This window comes from Oncorhynchus mykiss, chromosome 6 (genome assembly GCF_013265735.2).
Source record: "Oncorhynchus mykiss isolate Arlee chromosome 6, USDA_OmykA_1.1, whole genome shotgun sequence".
NCBI classification, from domain to species: Eukaryota; Metazoa; Chordata; class Actinopteri; order Salmoniformes; family Salmonidae; genus Oncorhynchus; species Oncorhynchus mykiss.
In genome coordinates this window covers 80697357-80719567 of record NC_048570.1, presented here as the reverse complement: position 1 = coordinate 80719567, position 22211 = coordinate 80697357, and positions in this window count along the sequence as shown.

Sequence of the window (22211 nt, the reverse complement as noted above, 5' to 3'; positions counted from 1 at the left end):
AGGATCAAGCCTCCACCACCTTTCCTTCCATACTCCAGAGACATTAGACTGAGGATCGAGCCTCCACCACCTTTCCCTCCATACTCCAGAGATGTTAGACTGAGGATCGAGCCTCCACCACCTTTCCTTCCATACTCCATAAACATTAGACTGAGGATCGAGCCTCCACCACCTTTCCTTCCATACTCCAGAGACGTTAGACTGAGGATCGAGCGTCCACCACCTTTCCTTCCATACTCCAGAGACGTTAGACTGAGGATCGAGCGTCCACCACCTTTCCTTCCATACTCCAGAGACGTTAGACTGAGGATTGAGCATCCACCACCTTTCCTTCCCAGAGACATTAGACTGAGGATCGAGCGTCCACCACCTTTCCCTCCATACTCCAGAGATGTTAGACTGAGGATCGAGCCTCCACCACCTTTCCTTCCATACTCCAGAGACGTTAGACTGAGGATCGAGCGTCCACCACCTTTCCTTCCCAGAGACGTTAGACTGAGGATCGAGCCTCCACCTCCTTTCCTTCCCAGAGACGTTAGACTGAGGATCGAGCCTCCACCTCCTTTCCTTCCATACTCCAGAGACGTTAGACTGAGGATCGAGCGTCCACCACCTTTCCTTCCCAGAGACGTTAGACTGAGGATCGAGCCTCCACCACCTTTCCTTCCATACTCCAGAGACGTTAGACTGAGGATCGAGCGTCCACCACCTTTCCTTCCATACTCCAGAGACGTTAGACAGAGGATCGAGCATCCACCAACCTCTCTGTTATCACCCTGATATTCGTTTTAAGATACGTTCCAAATGGCACCTTATTCCCTACACAGTGCACTACTTTTGACCAGAGCCCTATGATCATCTCAGAGTGTGTTGTGTGCAGAAGGGAACGAGGCAAGATTGCTGAGCAGAAGATGGCAGATCTGCCACTTGAAAGGATCATGACAGACATCCCACCATTTACCAACGTAGGTGTGGATTACTTTGGTCCTATCGAAATCAAAAAGGGAAGAGGAAATGTAAAAAAAACATTTCAAAAACATGTAAGTTCTGATAATGGAACTAACTTTATTGGTACTGAGAGATACCTTAGAGAAGCTCTATCTGCTTTAAACCAAGGCAAGATCCAAGATGCTCTACCTCAGGAAGAAATACAATAGAGATTTTAAAAGAGATGGACAGAGAAGTACCTGCCAATCTCACAAGAAATACAAACGTGGGGCAAAGTGAAACACTGCCTTCGTGAAGGAGAGATGTGGTCTTGCTGGTGGACCCCATGGCACCACGAAGTGCATGGATACTTGGAAAAGTTATTGAGACCAAGCCTGACTCCAGGGGGTTAGTATGTGCAGTACACCTGAAGACAAGTACCAACATTATGGAAAGGCCAATATCCAAGATCTGCCTACTGCAAGAAGGTGCAGTCTAAGAGTAAGGCACTTTCAAGTTAAGTAAAGAATTGTTCTGATTTTACACCAAATATAATTGGGGCTGGTGTGTATCAACCCCTGGACATTGGATTTGTATGCGTCAAGACTAACACGTCACCACTGCCTTACTGTGGCTAAAGGATTAGGATGGATACTGTATTGGGGCAATTATATTGGACAGTTTAGCCCGTACAGGCTATATATGTAATAGTGTACCATTGAATGTTGACATAGTCTGTGTTAGTTATTGCTCCAGCCAGCAGTAACACTGGTCTGATGGAAGTTCTAAAGCCTGTCAGATCCCTCACCAAACAAACCGCTTGTCCCTCCTCAGATCTACAGGCCTCTTATTGACCTACCACTGGCTGGCCTCCAGCCTCCAATACAACAGGGGATTGAGGGGGCTAAAGGCGTCAGCATGCTTCAGTTTGGCTGGCAGCTAGCCGAAGTTGGCTAGGCCAACCGAACGATTGTGCTCGCATACTCCCTTAAAAGACCTTTGTTTGAAAAATGAGAAAAAAGTGGCAATACTAAGTACTGTTTGTCAATTTTGAGACGCCGTAGCCACTTCCTCAAAACAGTCAGAATTAATCCACGATAACTCAAGAAATCAGTAATTAATTGTGATGTCTTTGCCGAGGAGATCTTAGTCTCGCAATTTTACATCTAACTAAGATGTTTGGTGCAAACGAGTCATCTGTCGTTGAATGACAATAAGGACTGAAGAATCTCTACTGTTGACCAATCACCGACGAATTGGCATAGAGTAGACTTTGGTTACATTCTTCGACTTGCCTAAGTCCAAAAAAAACAATATATGCACGACTCATCCGAACTGTTTGGGCTGGGAAGCATGTGGACGCCTTAAGGGTGGGGTGTAGGTTTAAGATTGAAAGGGAGGGGGGGTAGAGGGGTTAGTAGAGTTTGAGAGATGATGGGGTAGAAGGGGTTGGTGGGGGTCTAGTTGAGAAAGCTGAAGTTTGAGGACAAAGGTGGGTAGAATGAGGGTCCCCCAGCTCCTATTTCCCAATGTAGAGTGATGAACGCTGTTCCCAGCCAGGCTGAATAGAAGCGAACAGGTCCCACAAAGACTGATGGACCGTTACTGAGTCTATACTCTGAGGCCTCAGGACTCCTGGTCTTAATAGAAAATAACATTGTCTTGGTTTTTAGCAGGCCACAGTTTGACTTGTGAGGGCCACAATACAACGGATGCGTGTTATTGTTGTCGGGGCAAATCAAATGGAGAAATCAAGGGTTAAAATGGAAGGGAAATATTCAAAGTCTGTGATCTTTCATGACATCTCTTTTCACACTGTCCGTTCAGAGAGAGAACCGTGAACCTGAGAGATATATGTAGTGTTGAAACCTTGCAGCTATCACAAGCTGTATAATATAACTTAAAGAACACAACTTTCTTTCTTTTCAAACTGGCTGCTGTGGAGCCATGTGAGAGGACAGAGTCGTGCCTTTGAGCCTTTTAGAAAAACAGCCCGTTGTTATAGAAACACCCTTGGTGGTTGTGTAGCTAACCGTTGTTATAGAAACACCCTTGGTGGTTGTGTAGCTAACCGTTGTTATAGAAACGCTCCTGTAGCTAAATATTTGTTGTTAATTTCCTTCCAGGTCGTGTGAGAGCATCAGTCTGCGTCGAAGGTGAGAGGGGTGAGTACCTGTGTCGACATCTTCCTTATCTTTCACAGAACTCTGCTTCTAAAAGACTGAAAAAAACTCCCTGTTGCTAGTATCACAGCCGCTAGCCTGCTAGCACATTAGCCTCCACCTGAGACCTCTACCTACTGCTAGCAAAATGACTAGTACTTTGCTAGCAACATCACCACTAGCCTGTTAGCCTGCTAGCACGTTAGCTTTCTTCTTAGATCACACAACATAGCAGTGCTAGGCTAGTGCTGGACTACTGTACAGTGTTTGGAAAACTGTTGGAAATGAGCTTTCCATGACAATAACGTTCTGATTTGCATTCTCAGTGGGATGTAGCCTAATTACCTCGGAACTCTCTTTGCCAAAATGCCCATTCAAACTCTAAATCTCAAACCTAGTTGAGCTAAATCTGTATCTATAGCTCTGCAGGGAGAAGCTAGAACTTTGAGCTGTAGAGAGGATAGGATCACACAGACAGACTCCCTCTCTCTCTGAGTCTCTCTGAATCTTTAGGCATGTCTCTGTCTGTCTGCATCCCAAATGGCACCTTATTCCATGGGCCCTGGTCAAAATAAGTGCGCTATATAGGGTATAGGGGGCAATTTGGGATGCAGCCTATGCGTCTCTGGCCTATTTTCTCCTGCTAGCTCCAGCCAACAGATTCTCATTTATCTCTGCCCACACTTCCATCCTACTTATCTCCCCAGCAGCTGAAGGTCTGGGGGTTTCCGGGGGTTTTGTATTCCGTGTAAAAGTATGTTTAATCCCTTCATTAGCCTGGGAACGGTTGGCCACCCCTGTCATGTGACCAGGCTCTTTGTGTCCCCTCTGTAGGTATAGAGATGGACTGCTTCCCAAATGGCACCCTATCCCCTATATAGTGCAACAGGTTTGAGCAGGGCCCGCAGGGTGTAGTAGTGCACTATATATGGAATAGGGTGACATTTGGGACACACATGGTTTATGTCTAGAACTGTTGAAATGGACTTGAGAGAGGTGCTGGAGTTTCTCCCAGGAGTTCACAGTGCCTCCAGGAAGGCCTATTAGGTTCATGGAATATCGACTAGATAGATAGAGAAATATCATCAGGAATACAGCAATATCAACTAGCTAGATAGAAAAAGACTTCTGGATGGTAACTTTATTGCAAGTGCAATGTAAGGTGTAAACCCACGTTGCAACGTCGGAGTAATGCATTCCAAAGTGGTGAAATGTCTCTGTGACTGGATTCTTACACTTTGCCTTAACACAGATAGAAGATCAGAGGACGCATACACGGGCACACTGCATCAGTAGTCCTAGGTCAGATCTCTCAAACACACACACACATATAACCCAATTAGCTAGGGCAGTAGTTCCATTAGTAGTTCCATGAAGAGCCTAGTCAGTCTGTCACATGTGATCAGGGAACGGGCCTTCTCTCTGCCACCGTGGCAAGACTCATTATTACACACTACCAACTATACACACACACACACACGCTACCAAATACACACGCCACCAATTACACACATAATACCATCGCCACACACAGAGAGACACACACTCTCACATAAATACACACACACAAACCACAACTTAATGTTAACCCACAGAAGAACTCTAAAAGATAGTTTTTGGTTTTACTTAAATATGAGAGTGAAAGGCCAACAGAGAGAGAGAAAGAAAGTGGGCAAACCAATAGAGGGAACAAGAGTGAGAGAGAGAAAGGAGAGAGAGCACGAGAGAGAAACAGAGAAAGAGAGGGTGAGGGAGACAGAGAAAGAGAGGGCGAGGGAGACAAAGAAAGAGAGGGAGAGGGAGACAGAGAAAGAGAGGGTGAGGGAGACAGAGAAAGAGAGGGTGAGGGAGAGGGAGACAGAGAAAGAGAGGGTGAGGGAGACAGAGAAAGAGAGGGCGAGGGAGACAGAGAAAGAGAGTGCGAGGGAGACAGAGAAAGAGAGGGTGAGGGAGACAGAGAAAGAGAGGGTGAGGGAGATAGAGAAAGAGAGGGTGAGGGAGACAGAGAAAGAGAGGGTGAGGGAGACAGAGAAAGAGAGGGCGAGGGAGATAGAGAAGGAGAGGGCGAGGGAGACAGAGAAAGAGAGGGCGAGGGAGACAGAGAAAGAGAGGGTGAGGGAGACAGAGAAAGAGAGGGTGAGGGAGACAGAGAAAGAGAGGGCGAGGGAGACAGAGAAAGAGAGGGTGAGGGAGATAGAGAAAGGCTCATTTGATTAGAAGAAATGTGGGATCAGAGCTACCCTTCTATGTTACTGTCACAGCCGTAGAGTTCAGTTAGCCTTCCCTTCCCTGACTGGACTGTAGCTGGAGGCTATGGCTTCTGCACTCACTAGGACTTGACTGTAAAATCACCCAGTATTTATGTTTGTTGTTCCTATATGTTATTCTACTGGCAATATGTTATTATACTGGGTATATGTTATTCTACTGGGTATATGTTATTCTACTGGGTATATGTTATTCTACTGGGTATATGTTATTCTACTGGCAATATGTTATTCTACTGGGTATATGTTATTATACTGGGTATATGTTATTCTACTGGGTATATGTTATTATACTGGGTATATGTTATTCTACTGGATATATGTTATTCTACTGGATATATGTTATTCTACTGGGTATGTGTTATTCTACTGGGTATATGTTATTCTACTGGGTATATGTTATTCTACTGGCTATATGTTATTCTACTGGGTATATGTTATTCTACTGGGTATATGTTATTCTACTGGGTATATGTTATTCTACTGGGTATATGTTATTCTACTGGGTATATGTTATTCTACTGGGTATATGTTATTCTACTGGGTATATGTTATTCTACTGGGTATCTGTTATTCTACTGGGTATATGTTATTCTACTGGCTATATGTTATTCTACTGGGTATGTGTTATTCTACTGGGTATATGTTATTCTACTGGGTATATGTTATTCTACTGGGTATATGTTATTCTACTGGGTATATGTTATTCTACTGGGTATATGTTATTCTACTGGGTATATGTTATTCTACTGGGTATATGTTATTCTACTGGCTATATGTTATTCTACTGGGTATATGTTATTCTACTGGGTATGTGTTATTATACTGGGTATATGTTATTCTACTGGGTATCTGTTATTCTACTGGGTATATGTTATTCTACTGGGTATATGTTATTCTACTGGGTATATGTTATTCTACTGGGTATATGTTATTCTACTGGGTATATGTTATTCTACTGGGTATATGTTATTCTACTGGGTATATGTTATTCTACTGGGTATATGTTATTCTACTGGGTATATGTTATTCTACTGGGTATCTGTTATTCTACTGGGTATATGTTATTCTACTGGCTATATGTTATTCTACTGGGTATGTGTTATTCTACTGGCTATATGTTATTCTACTGGGTATGTGTTATTCTACTGGGTATATGTTATTCTACTGGGTATATGTTATTCTACTGGGTATATGTTATTCTACTGGGTATATGTTATTATACTGGGTATGTGTTATTCTACTGGGTATATGTTATTCTACTGGGTATCTGTTATTATACTGGGTATGTGTTATTCTACTGGGTATATGTTATTCTACTGGGTATGTGTTATTCTACTGGGTATCTGTTATTCTACTGGGTATATGTTATTCTACTGGGTATATGTTATTCTACCGGGTATATGTTATTCTACTGGGTATATGTTATTCTACTGGCTATATGTTATTCTACTGGGTATATGTTATTCTACTGGGTATATGTTATTCTACTGGGTATATGTTATTCTACTGGGTATATGTTATTCTACTGGGTATATGTTATTCTACTGGGTATATGTTATTCTACTGGGTATATGTTATTCTACCGGGTATATGTTATTCTACTGGGTATATGTTATTCTACTGGGTATATGTTATTCTACTGGCTATGTGTTATTCTACTGGGTATATGTTATTCTACTGGGTATATGTTATTCTACTGGGTATATGTTATTATACTGGGTATATGTTATTCTACTGGGTATATGTTATTCTACTGGGTATATGTTATTCTACTGGGTATATGTTATTCTACTGGCTATATGTTATTCTACTGGGTATATGTTATTCTACTGGGTATATGTTATTATACTGGGTATATGTTATTCTACTGGGTATATGTTATTCTACTGGGTATATGTTATTCTACTGGGTATGTGTTATTATACTGGGTATATGTTATTCTACTGGGTATCTGTTATTCTACTGGGTATATGTTATTCTACTGGGTATATGTTATTATACTGGCTATATGTTATTCTACTGGGTATGTGTTATTCTACTGGGTATATGTTATTCTACTGGGTATATGTTATTCTACTGGGTATATGTTATTCTACTGGCTATATGTTATTCTACTGGGTATATGTTATTCTACTGGGTATATGTTATTCTACTGGGTATATGTTATTCTACTGGGTATATGTTATTCTACTGGGTATATGTTATTCTACTGGGTATATGTTATTCTACTGGGTATATGTTATTCTACCGGGTATATGTTATTCTACCGGGTATATGTTATTCTACTGGATATATGTTATTCTACTGGGTATATGTTATTCTACTGGGTATATGTTATTCTACTGGGTATATGTTATTCTACTGGGTATGTGTTATTATACTGGGTATATGTTATTCTACTGGGTATATGTTATTCTACTGGGTATATGTTATTCTACTGGGTATCTGTTATTCTACTGGGTATATGTTATTCTACTGGCTATATGTTATTCTACTGGGTATATGTTATTCTACTGGGTATATGTTATTCTACTGGGTATATGTTATTCTACTGGGTATATGTTATTCTACTGGGTATATGTTATTCTACTGGGTATATGTTATTCTACTGGGTAAATTTTATTCTACTGGGTATATGTTATTCTACTGGGTATATGTTATTCTACTGGGTATCTGTTATTCTACTGGGTATATGTTATTCTACTGGGTATCTGTTATTCTACTGGGTATATGTTATTCTACTGGGTATATGTTATTCTACTGGGTATATGTTATTCTACTGGGTATCTGTTATTCTACTGGGTATATGTTATTCTACTGGGTATATGTTATTCTACTGGGTATATGTTATTCTACTGGGTATATGTTATTCTACTGGGTATATGTTATTCTACTGGGTATGTGTTATTCTACTGGGTATATGTTATTCTACTGGGTATATGTTTGTGTCTTACGGTTTTCTGTACTGTTTTATTAACGGACATGACAGTCTAAAACTACAGGAAGAATTACTACAGTGGATCACTGATCTACTGTCATTATGTTATCACTCAGAGCTGGGTGTAAATACTCTTTCTTAACACACACGCACGCACGCACGCACACACACACACACACACACACACACACACACACACACACACACACACACACACACACACACACACACACACACACACACACACACACACACACACACACACACACACACACACACACTCTGTGGTCCTTGAGTTGACATTAATCACAATCCCGTTCTGCAGCCTGATTGATGTCTGTGAGATCGATACAAAGTCTACCTTACTGACATGTATTAACCTGCTCTACACCCTGCAAGGTCCCTGACAGAGAGAGATGAAGAGAGAGATGGAGAGAGAGATGAAGAGAGAGATGAGGAGAGAGAGACAGGTGGAGAGAGAGATGAAGAGAGAGAGAGAGAGAGAGAGAGAGAGAGAGAGAGAGAGAGAGAAAGAGAGAGCGAGACAGAGAGAGGGAGAGAGAGATGAAGAGAGAGAGACAGATGAAGAGAGAAAGAAAGAGAGAGAGAGAGAGAGAGAGAGAGAGATGAAGAGAGAGAGAGAGATGAGAGAGAGATGAAGAGAGAGAGACAGGTGGAGGGAGAAATGAAGAGAGAGAGAGAGAGAGAGAGAGAGAGAGAGAGAGAGAGAGAGAGAGAAAGACAGAGAGATGAAGGGAGAGGGAGAAAGAAAGAGAGAGGGAGAGAGAGAAAGAGAGAGAGAGAGAGAGAGAGAGAGAGAGAAAGACAGAGATGAGGGAGAGGGAGAAAGAAAGAGAGAAAGACAGAAAGATGAAAGAGAAAGAGAGAAAGAGAGAGAGAGAGAGAGAAAGAGAGAGAGAGAAAGACAGAGAGATGAAGGGAGAGGGAGAAAGAAAGAGAGAGATGAAGAGAGAGATGAAGAGAGAGAGACAGAGAGAGAGAGGAAGAAAGAAAGAGAGAAAGACAGAGAGATGAAGGGAGAAAGAGAAAGAAAGAGAGAGGGAGATAGAGAGAAGTGTTGCATGTGTTGAGCCCAATGATCAGTGAGACTAACACACACTGTGTGAGTCTGTGCTGTTTACTGAACACATTAAATATATAAACAGCCTTGGTGAGACTTCAGAACCTTAATCTACAGGACAAATAAACATCCAGCAGGTTTCATCTTGACTGGTTTGCTGTTATGCCACGCTGTGGACCAAGGCTGGTGTTATGACTCAGATGACCTGTCTCACACACACACACATGACTTAGAATACATGCCTCCACAAGTTCTGATAATAATCGCTCCCGCCTGAAATGACTGTCAGTATTTTCCCCTCCTACATACAATGCAGGTTAGTGTTTTTTGTCATGCATCTTGTTCTGGAGGCAGCTCAGAAAGAGATCACTAGCTTGCACAGCCACAAACTAATCTTAACCCTAACCTTAACCACACTGCTAACCCTAATGCCTAACCCTAACCAGAAATGAAGACCAATTTTTTCATGAATTTTTACAATAACTAATTTTGATGTTGCAGCTGGCCTATCTAAGGGGAAATCGCTCAGTTCTGCCTCCAGAACAAGACTCATGACAATAAACGTCAACCTGCACAATACCAGGCACATAGAGAGAGAGCTCAGTATGGGATGTCATAACAACCTGGCCATTCAATCATCTGATAGCAGTCAGGAGTTCAGTCCCACTATGAGATCCATAGGAGAGTAACTACACCAACTACAGTAGAACGACAGTACATCTGAGTGACTCCAGTAGCTTCTGTAAAGGACTGAACTGAGAATTATAAACTACTGTATCATTACCACTGATGGCTCAGTTTCTCTCCTCTCAGTGTGTTTGTGTGTGTTGTACAGTTCTGCCTGACTGGTTGCTTGCTAAGGCAGTCATTACTATGAAAGAGACCCTCCTGTCCCTTTGTGCCGGGGCGTAATTGTGGTTGTCACCGCCGCAACCATTACCTCTCGATAAGGAACTGCAGAGCGCTACAGGCTGGCTACACTACCATGACGATAGATCCCACAGTCTACAAGTTGCTACAGGTTCCTGTTAATCTAGCAAAGGTGGTTTGGTGTGTTCTTACCTGAAATCTGAAGAATCCAATGAGCTCCCCAGGCTAATTCCTACAAGATGTGAGCTTTAGTTCAGTGTGCTAACACTGTCTTCAGTTGCACCGGTGTTTCAATAGTGATGTGCCCATACTGGATGACTTGTTTAGTCTTCATCACATTTCATTAAATCAGGATAGTGCTCTTAGAACCAGTTTCTCAGGGAGGGATCCAGACCACACATCCAGGGTGCATCTGGTTTGGTTTATAATGAGGCCTTGGCCTCAGGGGGAAGGCCCATCTCTCTAACCCTGCCTGCCAGTTACTAATAAGAGGGTCCATCTCTGTCTGCGTCCCAAATGGCACACTACTACATATACTGTATAGTGTACTCCTTTTGACCGGAGCCTTATAGGCCCTGGTAAAAAGTAGTGGACTAACTATAAATAGGGAATATGGTGCCATTTGGGTAGCATCCTCCAACTCTGCCAGTGAACCAGATGAGAGGATGAGGAGGAGAGTCTAATTCTCTGGCACTAAAATGTTGTAATCAGTATTGTCCTGCTTTCTTCATTATACAACCACAAATCAAACCCTAACTGTGTGTGTGCCAATACATGTATGTCATTTAGCAGACACTCTTATCCTAAACGACTTACAGGAACCATTAGGGTTAAGGGTCTTGCTCAAGGGCACATCTACAGGTTTTCAAACTACTGTAGTAGGCTCTGGGATTCAAACCAGCGACCTTTTGGTTACTGAGCCAACGCTCTTCTGCCACTGTGGGTGTTTGTGCCAGTGTGGGTGTTTGTGCCAGTTTGAGTGTGTGTATCTATGTAGCCCCCAGTGATAGCAACATCCGACCTGTGCTGTGACCTGCTCCTCTATCTCTCTCTCATCAGGCGGCAGGTGTTGGGCAGGTAACCAAAAGATTTCTGGTTCGAATCCCTGAGCCGACGAGGTCAAAAAATCTGTTTATGTACCCTTGATCAAGGCACTTAACCCTGTAAGTCGCTCTGGATGAGACAAAAATGTTGTAAATTAGAAGGAAGTAGAGCTAGCTGCCATTAAAGCTGCTTATATAAAAAGCCTTATATAAACCCTGAGCATAAAGCCAGGCAGCCAGCTACAAATACAGCTCTCTCTGTCCAGCCCCTATATATAGACCCAACGCTGAATTATTCAATAGGAATAAAGGCTAACAGAACAGAGGATTCACCACTTCAACTAGAGAAGCTGAGATGGCATCTTCTGCCGGGGAAGGTTTGGAGACGGACCCATTAAGTCATTTGTGGCGTAGGGATAAAAAGTGAAAGTGCTATTTTATCAGAAGTCATACAACACTAGAGGTAGAAACAGGTGAGGTTGAGGGTAGTGATAAGAACAACGACCTCCAACTGAAGCCCAGATAAAGAATGATTCATGTTTTACTTTCATTGATGGTTTTTCTGTTCCATTTTGCCGGTGCTAAAGTTAGCCGGTGGTGTGTCTGTGGTTTTACTGACATCAATATTGCATCATCCTCCTCCCCGAACAGAGCTACACACACAACCACTGTTCTCTTCTGATAGATCTCCTTGGTGGAAAGGTCAACTTACAAACTCTGGATAGTTTATAGATGTAGCATAGAACAGGCAGAGAGAGGGGGAGAAAGACTGGGAGGACAAAGAGAAGGAAAGGTAGATGGTTATTGTAAAGTAACAGTTTGACCTCTGGTACAACTCAGCTTTTAGTTCTCTCCCAGCATGTGATCTCTAGTTATTCTATTCAGACAGGAGACCCTATCCAGAGGCTCCTTACCCACTACAGGAGAAACACACACGGACACACCGTCCTGTCATAGTCAATGGACGTTTCTAAAAACATTTAGGAAACGTTCCTGTAACTTTAAAAGAAACCGTTCTGGGAACTAGAGACTATTTCCTAATTCACATAGGATTTGCGGTATGTTACCTGAAAAAAGAATTGGGCAATGTTCATGTGGTTCCCTTTCAAACAGACACATTTTTACCACATTCTTGTCGTCATTGCTTGCCCAACTGAGCAAGAGACATTCAACTTTGACCCTGTTGTTGTGAACGTTGTCATGGTAACCTGACATGAGTGCAAGCTCTGAAGACAAAACGGAACTGTTTTTATTTCTTCACATTCACAGCAGTAAGTGGGCAGCTCACCATACTTGTAAATCATTTGTAAATAATTTCCTTCTAATGTGTTAATTTTCCTGTTATAGTGAATAAAGAGTTGGCTACAGTTAAACCGGGCTGATGACACGCATCTCAGGACGAGTGCGGGGAGGAGGCACAGGATGTACTGGACTGTGGAGGCGCACTGGAGGTCTGGAGCGTGGTGATGGCACTGGTGGTACCGGGCTGGTGACATGCACCTCAGGACGAGTGCGGGGAGGAGGCACAGGATGTATTGGACTGTGGAGGTGCACTGGAAACCTGGTGCGTGGGACCGGTACAGGTGGCACCGGGCTGATGACACACATCTCAGGATGAGTGGGGGAGGAGGCACAGGATAGAGCGCACCGGGCTATGAATGCGAACTGGAGACACTGTGCGCATCTCTGCATAACACAGTGCCTGACCAGTCACACGCTCCTCAGCACGCCCGCTCTGCAACACTCTCAATGCTAGCACTTCTCTCCGGAATCTTGCGTCGAGCTCCTCACTCGACCCCCTGACTGGCTCTGGTTCAGCCCTCGGCTCCGCCGACCACTCCGTGTGCCCCCCCAAAAACTTTTGGGGGGCTGCCTCTTGTGCTTGTCTCGTTAGTACAAGTCCTCGTAATATCGCCGTTCCGCTTTCACTGCCTCGATCTCCTCCTTAGGGATGGCGATACTCCCAGCCTGCGTCCAGGGTCCTGCTCCATCCAGGATCTCCTCCTTAGGGACGGCGATACTCCCCAGCCTGCGTCCAGGGTCCTGCTCCATCCAGGATCTCCTCCTTAGGGACGGCGATACTCCCCAGCCTGCGTCCAGGGTCCTGCTCCATCCAGGATCTCCTCCTTAGGGACGGCGATACTCCCCAGCCTGCGTCCAGGGTCCTGCTCCATCCAGGATCTCCTCCTTAGGGACGGCGATACTCCCCAGCCTGCGTCCAGGGTCCTGCTCCCTCCAGGATCTCCTCCTTAGGGACGGCGATACTCCCCAGCCTGCGTCCAGGGTCCTGCTCCATCCAGGATCTCCTCCTTAGGGACGGCGATACTCCCCAGCCTGCGTCCAGGGTCATGCTCCATCCAGGATCTCCTCCTTAGGGACGGCGATACTCTCCAGCCTGCGTCCAGGGTCCTGCTCCATCCAGGATCTCCTCCCAGGTCCATTCCTCCTGACCACGCTGCTTGGTCTTTTTGTGGTGGGATCTTCTGTAATGATCGTCGTAAAGAGGAGACCAAGGCGCAGCGTGGTATTACGTACATTATTTTTATTAACTGAATGAACAACGAATAAACCAACAAAATAACAAAACAAAATGTGAAGCTTTACAAACTAGTGCTGACAGGCAACTACACATAGACAAGATCCCACAGGGCTGACTAAATATGATCCCCAATCAGAGACAATGATAAACAGCTGTCTCTGATTGGGAACCATATCAGGCCAACATAGAAATACAAAAATCCCTAGACCTACAACAACCCTAGACATACAAAACCCTAGACATACAGTGCCTTGCGAAAGTATTCGGCCCCCTTGAACTTTGCGACCTTTTGCCACATTTCAGGCTTCAAACATAAAGATATAAAACTGTATTTTTTTGTGAAGAATCAACAACAAGTGGGACACAATCATGAAGTGGAACGACATTTATTGGATATTTCAAACTTTTTTAACAAATCAAAAACTGAAAAATTGGGCGTGCAAAATTATTCAGCCCCTTTACTTTCAGTGCAGCAAACTCTCTCCAGAAGTTCAGTGAGGATCTCTGAATGATCCAATGTTGACCTAAATGACTAATGATGATAAATACAATCCACCTGTGTGTAATCAAGTCTCCGTATAAATGCACCTGCACTGTGATAGTCTCAGAGGTCCGTCAAAAGCGCAGAGAGCATCATGAAGAACAAGGAACACACCAGGCAGGTCCGAGATACCGTTGTGAAGAAGTTTAAAGCCGGATTTGGATACAAAAATATTTCCCAAGCTTTAAACATCCCAAGGAGCACTGTGCAAGCGATAATATTGAAATGGAAGGAGTATCAGACCACTGCAAATCTACCAAGACCTGGCCGTCCCTCTAAACTTTCAACTCATACAAGGAGAAGACTGATCAGAGATGCAGCCAAGAGGCCCATGATCACTCTGGATGAACTGCAGAGATCTACAGCTGAGGTGGGAGACTCTGTCCATAGGACAACAATCAGTCGTATATTGCACAAATCTGGCCTTTATGGAAGAGTGGCAAGAAGAAAGCCATTTCTTAAAGATATCCATAAAAAGTGTTGTTTAAAGTTTGCCACAAGCCACCTGGGAGACACACCAAACATGTGGAAGAAGGTGCTCTGGTCAGATGAAACCACAATTGAACTTTTTGGCAACAGTGCAAAACGTTATGTTTGGCGTAAAAGCAACACAGCTCATCACCCTGAACACACCATCCCCACTGTCAAACATGGTGGTGGCAGCATCATGGTTTGGGCCTGCTTTTCTTCAGCAGGGACAGGGAAGATGGTTAAAATTGATGGGAAGATGTATGGAGCCAAATACAGGACCATTCTGGAAGAAAACCTGATGGAGTCTGCAAAAGACCTGAGACTGGGATGATCCAAAACATAAAGCAAAATCTACAATGGAATGGTTCAAAAATAAACATATCCAGGTGTTGGAATGGCCAAGTCAAAGTCCAGACCTGAATCCAATCGAGAATCTGTGGAAAGAACTGAAAACTGCTGTTCACAAATGCTCTCCATCCAACCTCACTGAGCTCGAGCTGTTTTGCAAGGAGGAAATGGGAAAAAATGTCAGTCTCTCGATGTGCAAAACTGATAGAGACATACCCCAAGCAACTTACAGCTGTAATCGCAGAAAAAGGTGGCGCTACAAAGTATTAACTTAAGGGGGCTGAATAATTTTGCACGCCCAATTTTTCTGTTTTTGATTTGTTAAAAAAGTTTGAAATATCCAATAAATGTCGTTCCACTTCATGATTGTGTTCCACTTGTTGTTGATTCTTCACAAAAAAATACAGTTTTATATATTTATGTTTGAAGCCTGAAATGTGGCAAAAGGTCGCAAAGTTCAAGGGGGCCGAATACTTTCGCAAGGCACTGTACAACACTAGAGTACCCACCCTAGTCACACCCTGACCTAGCCAAAATATATAGAAAACAGAGATATCTAAGGTCAGGGCGTGACAGTTAGCAACAAAACAAAACATAAAGAAAAGTCAGCCAAAAGTTGGTGGGATGCTAAAGCGGAAAAACATCTTGGTTTGAAAGGTATATACAGTAAGACTGTCCAAAATGGAACCTTATTCCCTATATAGTAAACCACTTCTGACCAGAACCCAATGGGCTCTGTTCGAAGGTAGTGTACTTTGTAGGGAATAGGGTGCCATTTGGGATGCAGCCTAAGCGTGATTATCTGGACCAGTTAGACCCATCTAGAGATATATTGTGGCTGCTGGTCCTCACTGTAGTGGCTACAGTACCACACACACACACACACACAAACACAAACACAAACACACACACACACACACACACACACACACACACACACACACACACACACACACACACACACAATCACACACCTACACAATCACACACGCTGTATGTTATTATACTGTCTACACAATTGAAGTCGGAGGTTTACATACACCTTAGCCAAATACATTTAAACTCAGTTTTTCACAATTCCTGACATGTAATCCTGGTAAAAAATTCCCTGTCTTAGGTCAGTTAGGATCACCACTTTATTTTAAGAACGTGAAATGTCAGAATAATAGTAGAGAGAATGATTTATTTCAGCTTTTATTTCTTTCACCACATTCCCAGTGGGCCAGAAGTTTACATACACTCAATTAGAATTTGGTAGCATTGCCTTTAAAGTGTTTAACTTGGGTCAAACATTTTGGGTAGCCTTCCACAAACTTCCCACAATAAGTTTTGGCCCATTCCTCCTGACAGCTGGTGTAACTGAGTCAGGTTTGTAGGCCTCCTTGCTCACACACACTTTTTCAGTTCTGCCCACAAATGTTCTAAAGGGTTGAGGTCAGGGCTTTGTGATGGCCACTCCAATACCTTGACTTTGTTGTCCTTGAGCCCTTTTGCCACAACTTTGGAAGTATGTTTGGGGTCATTGTCCATTTGGAAGACCCATTTGTGACCAAGCTTTAACTTGAGATGTTGCTTCAATATATCCACATAATTTTCCTCCCTCCTCATGATGCCATTTATTTTGTGAAGTGCAGCAGTCCCTCCTGCAGCTAAGCACCCCCACAACATGATGCTGCCACCCGCGTGCTTCACAGTTGGGATGGTGTTCTTCGGCATACAGTTCCCCCCTTTTCCTCCAAACATAACGATGGTCATTATGGCCAAACAGTTCTATTTTTGTTTCATCAGACCAGAGGACATTTCTCCAAAAAGTACGATCTTTGTCCCCATGTGCAGTTGCAAACCGTAGTCTGGCTTTTTTATGGCGGTTTTGGAGCAGTGGCTTCTTCCTTGCTGAGCGGCCTTTCAGGTTATGTCGATATAGGACTAGTTTTACTGTGGATATAGAAACTTTTGTATCTGTTTCTTCCAGCATCTTTACAGGGTCATTTGCTGTTGTTCTGGGATTGATTTGCACTTTTCACACCAAAGTACGTTCATCTCTAGGAGACAGAACTCCTTCCTGAGCGGTATGACGGCTGCGTGGTCCCATGGTGTTTATACTTGCATACTATTGTTTGTACAGATGAACGTGGTACTTTCAGGGATTTGGAAATTGCTCCCAATGATGATCCAGACTGTACAGTGAAGCTCCAATACATGGAGAATAGGGAGTCATTTGACATGCTTGTAGTGAAATACTGAGAGAGTTTGGGCAACTTCACGTCTGAGCGTCATTTCATTCATCCATAAATGATGAGGATTTGTAATCTAGACCCAGTTCTGTCTGTCCAGTTAATACGATCAGTCTGAAATGATGGAAACATGGGATAATGTTAATAGAGCAGGGAGGGGGGGGTGTATCTTGTGTTTTACCCCCAATACCACTTCCTATGCTTTGAGATGAGTATCATTGGATGTCTGACACATACATACACACATACACACATACACACAAAAGCCTTGGAGCCAGAGAGAAAGGGATCAGAGGAGAGAAGATCTGACGAGAGAGAGAGAGAGAGAGAGAGAGAGAGAGAGAGAGAGAGAGAGAGGGAGAGAGAGAGAGAGGGACATAGAGAGCAGAATAGAAGGAGGAGAGAGAGAGAGAGGGACATAGAGAGCAGAAGAGAAGGAGGAGAGAGAGAGTGAGGGACATAGAGAGCAGAAGAGAAGGAGGAGAGAGAGAGAGTGAGGGACATAGAGAGCAGAAGAGAGGGGGAGAGAGAGAGGGACATATAGAGCAGAAGAGAAGGAGGAGAGAGAGGGAGAGAGGGAGAGAGGGACATAGAGAGCAGAAGAGGAGGAAGGGGAGAGAGAGAGCGAGAGAGAGAGAGAGAGGGACATAGAGAGCAGAAGAGAGGGAGGAGAGATAGAGAGAGGGACATGGAGAGCAGAAGAGCGGGAGGAGAGAGAGAGAGGGACATAGAGAGCAGAAGAGAGGGAGGAGAGAGAGAGAGAGGGACATAGAGAGCAGAAGAGTGGGAGGAGAGAGAGAGAGAGGGACATAGAGAGCAGAAGAGAGGGAGGAGAGAGAGGGACATAGAGAGCAGAAGAGAGGGAGGAGAAAACCATCCTTTCTGTTGTTCTATTTATCTTCCCACTACTTCTCTGCTAAACAACTTTACTCTGTTGCAAAGAAACCATCACACACTCACACATTAATTAACTCCACGTTAACCTCAAACACAGTGTTTGGCTCTAAACCCCACATGTACTCATGCACACACACACACACACACACACACACACACACACACACACACACACACGTTCTATACCACCCATTTGAAAGTAGCCTCAGTATTTCCCTGTCCTCTCTAATTGTGGGAACCATCAAATAATTCCACTCCAATTATAGAACTCTGTGTGTGTGTGTGTGTGTGTGTGTGTGTGTGTGTGTGTGTGTGTGTGTGTGTGTGTGTGTATGTGTGTGTGTGTGTGTGTGTGTGTGTGTGTGTGTGTGTGTGTATATGCTGATGATATGGCTTTCAATGACCACACCTCAAAAAACACGTACACACACACACGCGCAATATCCTGGGTGGATACGTATCATGAGTGTGTTTTACCAGGTGTGGTCCCTGAGGGCCATATCACCAGTAAACGCTTGCCAACATACAACTTTCATGTGCATTATTCATTGATGTAATGTGTGACATTTTCAGTGTGTGTTCAGTTTGTCTGCAGAATCATTACTAGTGGGTTGTGGTGTGAAACAGGCCGTGTGTGTGTGTGTGTGTGTGTGTGTGTGTGTGTGTGTGTGTGTGTGTGTGTGTGTGTGTGTGTGTGTTTCAGTCTTCTTTACAGTGAGAGCTAGCAGTCCATAAAGAGGTCCTCCATTGTCCCATCACCATGGAGATCAGCCTGACTCTGTTTCGGGGTTAAAGAACTCTCTCAGGGGAACTGCTGGGGTCACACACACACACTGACGCATACACTGGGACCAACGAGCACGCGGGGCCCAGAAAAAGACACACACACACACAAACTCTCTCCGTCTCTGTGTAGGAGAGGCGAGGGCCCCAGATAAAGAGCTCAGCAATCCTGTCAGCCTGTCAGGCCATATTAGAGAGAGGGCTGCTGTGTGTGTGTGCAGGCAGGCGTACGGCGATCTGAGGGGCCCTGTCCTCTCTCTCACACACGCACACTACACACTACACAAACACACACGCCCTGCCAGCATGGCTGATATGCTGATTCAGACACACACACACAAAGACAACGGAACCCAGCTGAAAGGACAAACAACTCTTCCATTTCCTAAAGCAGGATGCTGTGAAAGAGAAAGGAAAACAAACACTAGAGGAGTGTAGAAGAGCCACTCATGTTGTGTTGAGGAGTCATGAGGTTTAATCAACTAAAACAACTGGATCTTAGATTACTTCACTAAATGCTTTTTAACGTCATCCAAGCTCACTGCTAGTATTTCATATATATATATATATATATATATATATGTGTGTATTTTTTACAAGAACACATTTTTCTTAACAAGAGAAACTTAAAGAAGAAGGATAGCCACTACATGAAAAATGATTTTAATTTTAAAATTCTAATTGGTAATCTTGTGATGTATGCAAAACCAGCCCATATACAATCTCTAGGATAATAAAGATTCATGACTCGCTTTTTAACAACCTGAAGAGAGAAAGAGATAGAAGGCAAGAGAGAGAGAGAGGGAGAGAGAGAGAGAGAGAGATAGGAGAAAGATAGATAAATGAAGAGAGAGAGTAATATAGGAGAAAGATAGATAAATGGAGAGAGAGAAAGAGACAGAGAGAGAGAGATAAAGATAGGAGAAAGATAGATACATCGAGAGAGAGAGGAGAGGAGGCTCAGGCTGTGCTGTACAGTAGCAAGCTTCCCTCTCTCAATGAACCCTGCCATCAAAACAGACATCTCTCCTTTATCTCAGACTTTATGTTATAGGGAGAGGGAGTGATAGAGGGAGGAGTAGCTTTTTTACAAACCACGACAGCCAAGACTCAGACAGTTTCATCACACTGTACGCAAATGATACACACTTACAGACAGGTATTCACTCTGACTCAGGGGCATAGGTATGTGACATGAACTTCGTCTCAGCACCTACTGAAGTAGAGCTGGTGTGTTTGTAGCAGTTGAAAGTTATCTCCTCTCCCTCCCCCTTCTCTCCTCTCCCTCCTCCCTTCTCTCCTCTCACTCCTCCCTTCTCTCCTCTCACTCCTCCCTTCTCTCCTCTCTCACCCCCCTCCCTTCTCTCCGCTCCCTCCTCCTTTCTCTCCTCTCCCTACTCCCTTCTTTCCTCTCCCTCCTCCCTTCTCTCCTCTCCCTACTCCCTTCTCTCCTCTCCCTACTCCCTTCTCTCCTCTCCCTCCTCCCTTCTCTCCTCTCCCTTCTTTCCTCTCCCTCCTCCCTTCTCTCCTCTCCCTACTCCCTTCTCTCCTCTCTCCTCTCCCTCCTCCCTTCTCTCCTCTTCAATCTCCCTTCTCTCCTCTCTCCTCTCCCTACTCCCTTCTCTCCTCTCCCTACTGCCTTCTCTCCTCTCCCTCCTCCCTTCTCTCCTCTCCCTTCTTTCCTCTCCCTCCTCCCTTCTCTCCTCTCCTCTCCCTCTTCCCTTCTCTCCTCTCTCCTCTCCCTACTCCCTTCTCTCCTCTCCCTCCTCCCTTCTCTCCTCTCCCTCCTCCCTTCTCTCCTCTCCCTACTCCCTTCTCCCTTCTCTCCTCTCCCTCCTCCCCTCTTTTCTTCATAGTTCTAAGTCCACCATTAGTCCCTACACCTTGCACCTAAAGCTGGCCCCTACAACTAGCCCTACATCTAGCCCCTAGCCCCAGCTCTTACCCAGCCCCCAGCCAATACAACTAGCCCCAGCCCCCTAGCTCCTACACCTAGCCCCAGCTCTTAGCTTCAGTACCATAGCCCCTCACCCCAGCTCTTAACCCCAGCCCCCTAGCCATTACACCTACCCCCTTCACCTAGACCCTATACCTAGTCCCTCACCCCAGCTCTTAGCCCCAGCCCCCTAGCCCATGGTCCCAGCTCTTAGCCCCAAACCCCTAGACCCAGCTCTTAGCCCCTGCCCCTAGCCCCAGCTCTTAGCCCCAGCTCTTAGCCCCAGCTCTTAGCCCCTGCCCCTAGCCCCAGCTCTTAGCCCCAGCTCTTAGCCCCTGCCCCTAGCCCCAGCTCTCAGCCCCTGCCCCTAGCCCCAGCTCTTAGCCCCAGCTCTTAGCCCCTGCCCCTAGCCCCAGCTCTTAGCCCCTGCCCCTAGCCCCAGCTCTTAGCCCCTGCCCCTAGCCCCAGCTCTTAGCCCCTGCCCACACACACACCTGAGTGAGTGCAGGTGGCACTACAGATGCAGCACTATACAGTTTAAACAGTAGCTGAGGAGGAAATCAGAGTAGGGAACTTTTCCAACGTGTTACAACCTGCTGATTAAAGGTGTTTCTGAGTTCCAGAGTTTCTCACAATGTTTTCTCTTCTTGAAGATCTGCCTGCTGCAATGATCAAAGACAACACAGTACACAGCTGGCAAACACTCAAATAGCATCCTAAAATATCCCTTTTCAAATGGCTGAGATTAGAGTACATGGATGCCAGAGAGGGTCTGAGTCACAGAGAGAGAGAGAGAGAGAGAGAGAGAGAGAGAGAGAAGAGAAGAGAGAGAGAGAGAGAAAGAGGGAGAGAGAGAGACAGAGAGAGTGTGTGTGTGTACCTCTATACGGGAATTATATTATGTGGAGAAATAGAGAGGGAGAGAGAGAGAGAGAGAGAGAGAGAGAGAGGAGAGAGACAGAGAGAGAGACAGAGAGAGAGAGACAGAGAGAGAGGAGAGAGAGAGAGAGAGAGAGACAGAGAGAGAGTGTGTGTGTGTACCTCTATACGGGAATGATATTATGTGGAGAAATAGAGAGGGAGAGCACAGAGCAAATAGCTGGAACATACGGCTGCTATGGCACACATACACACACACATGTACAGTATACGCACACACACACACACACAC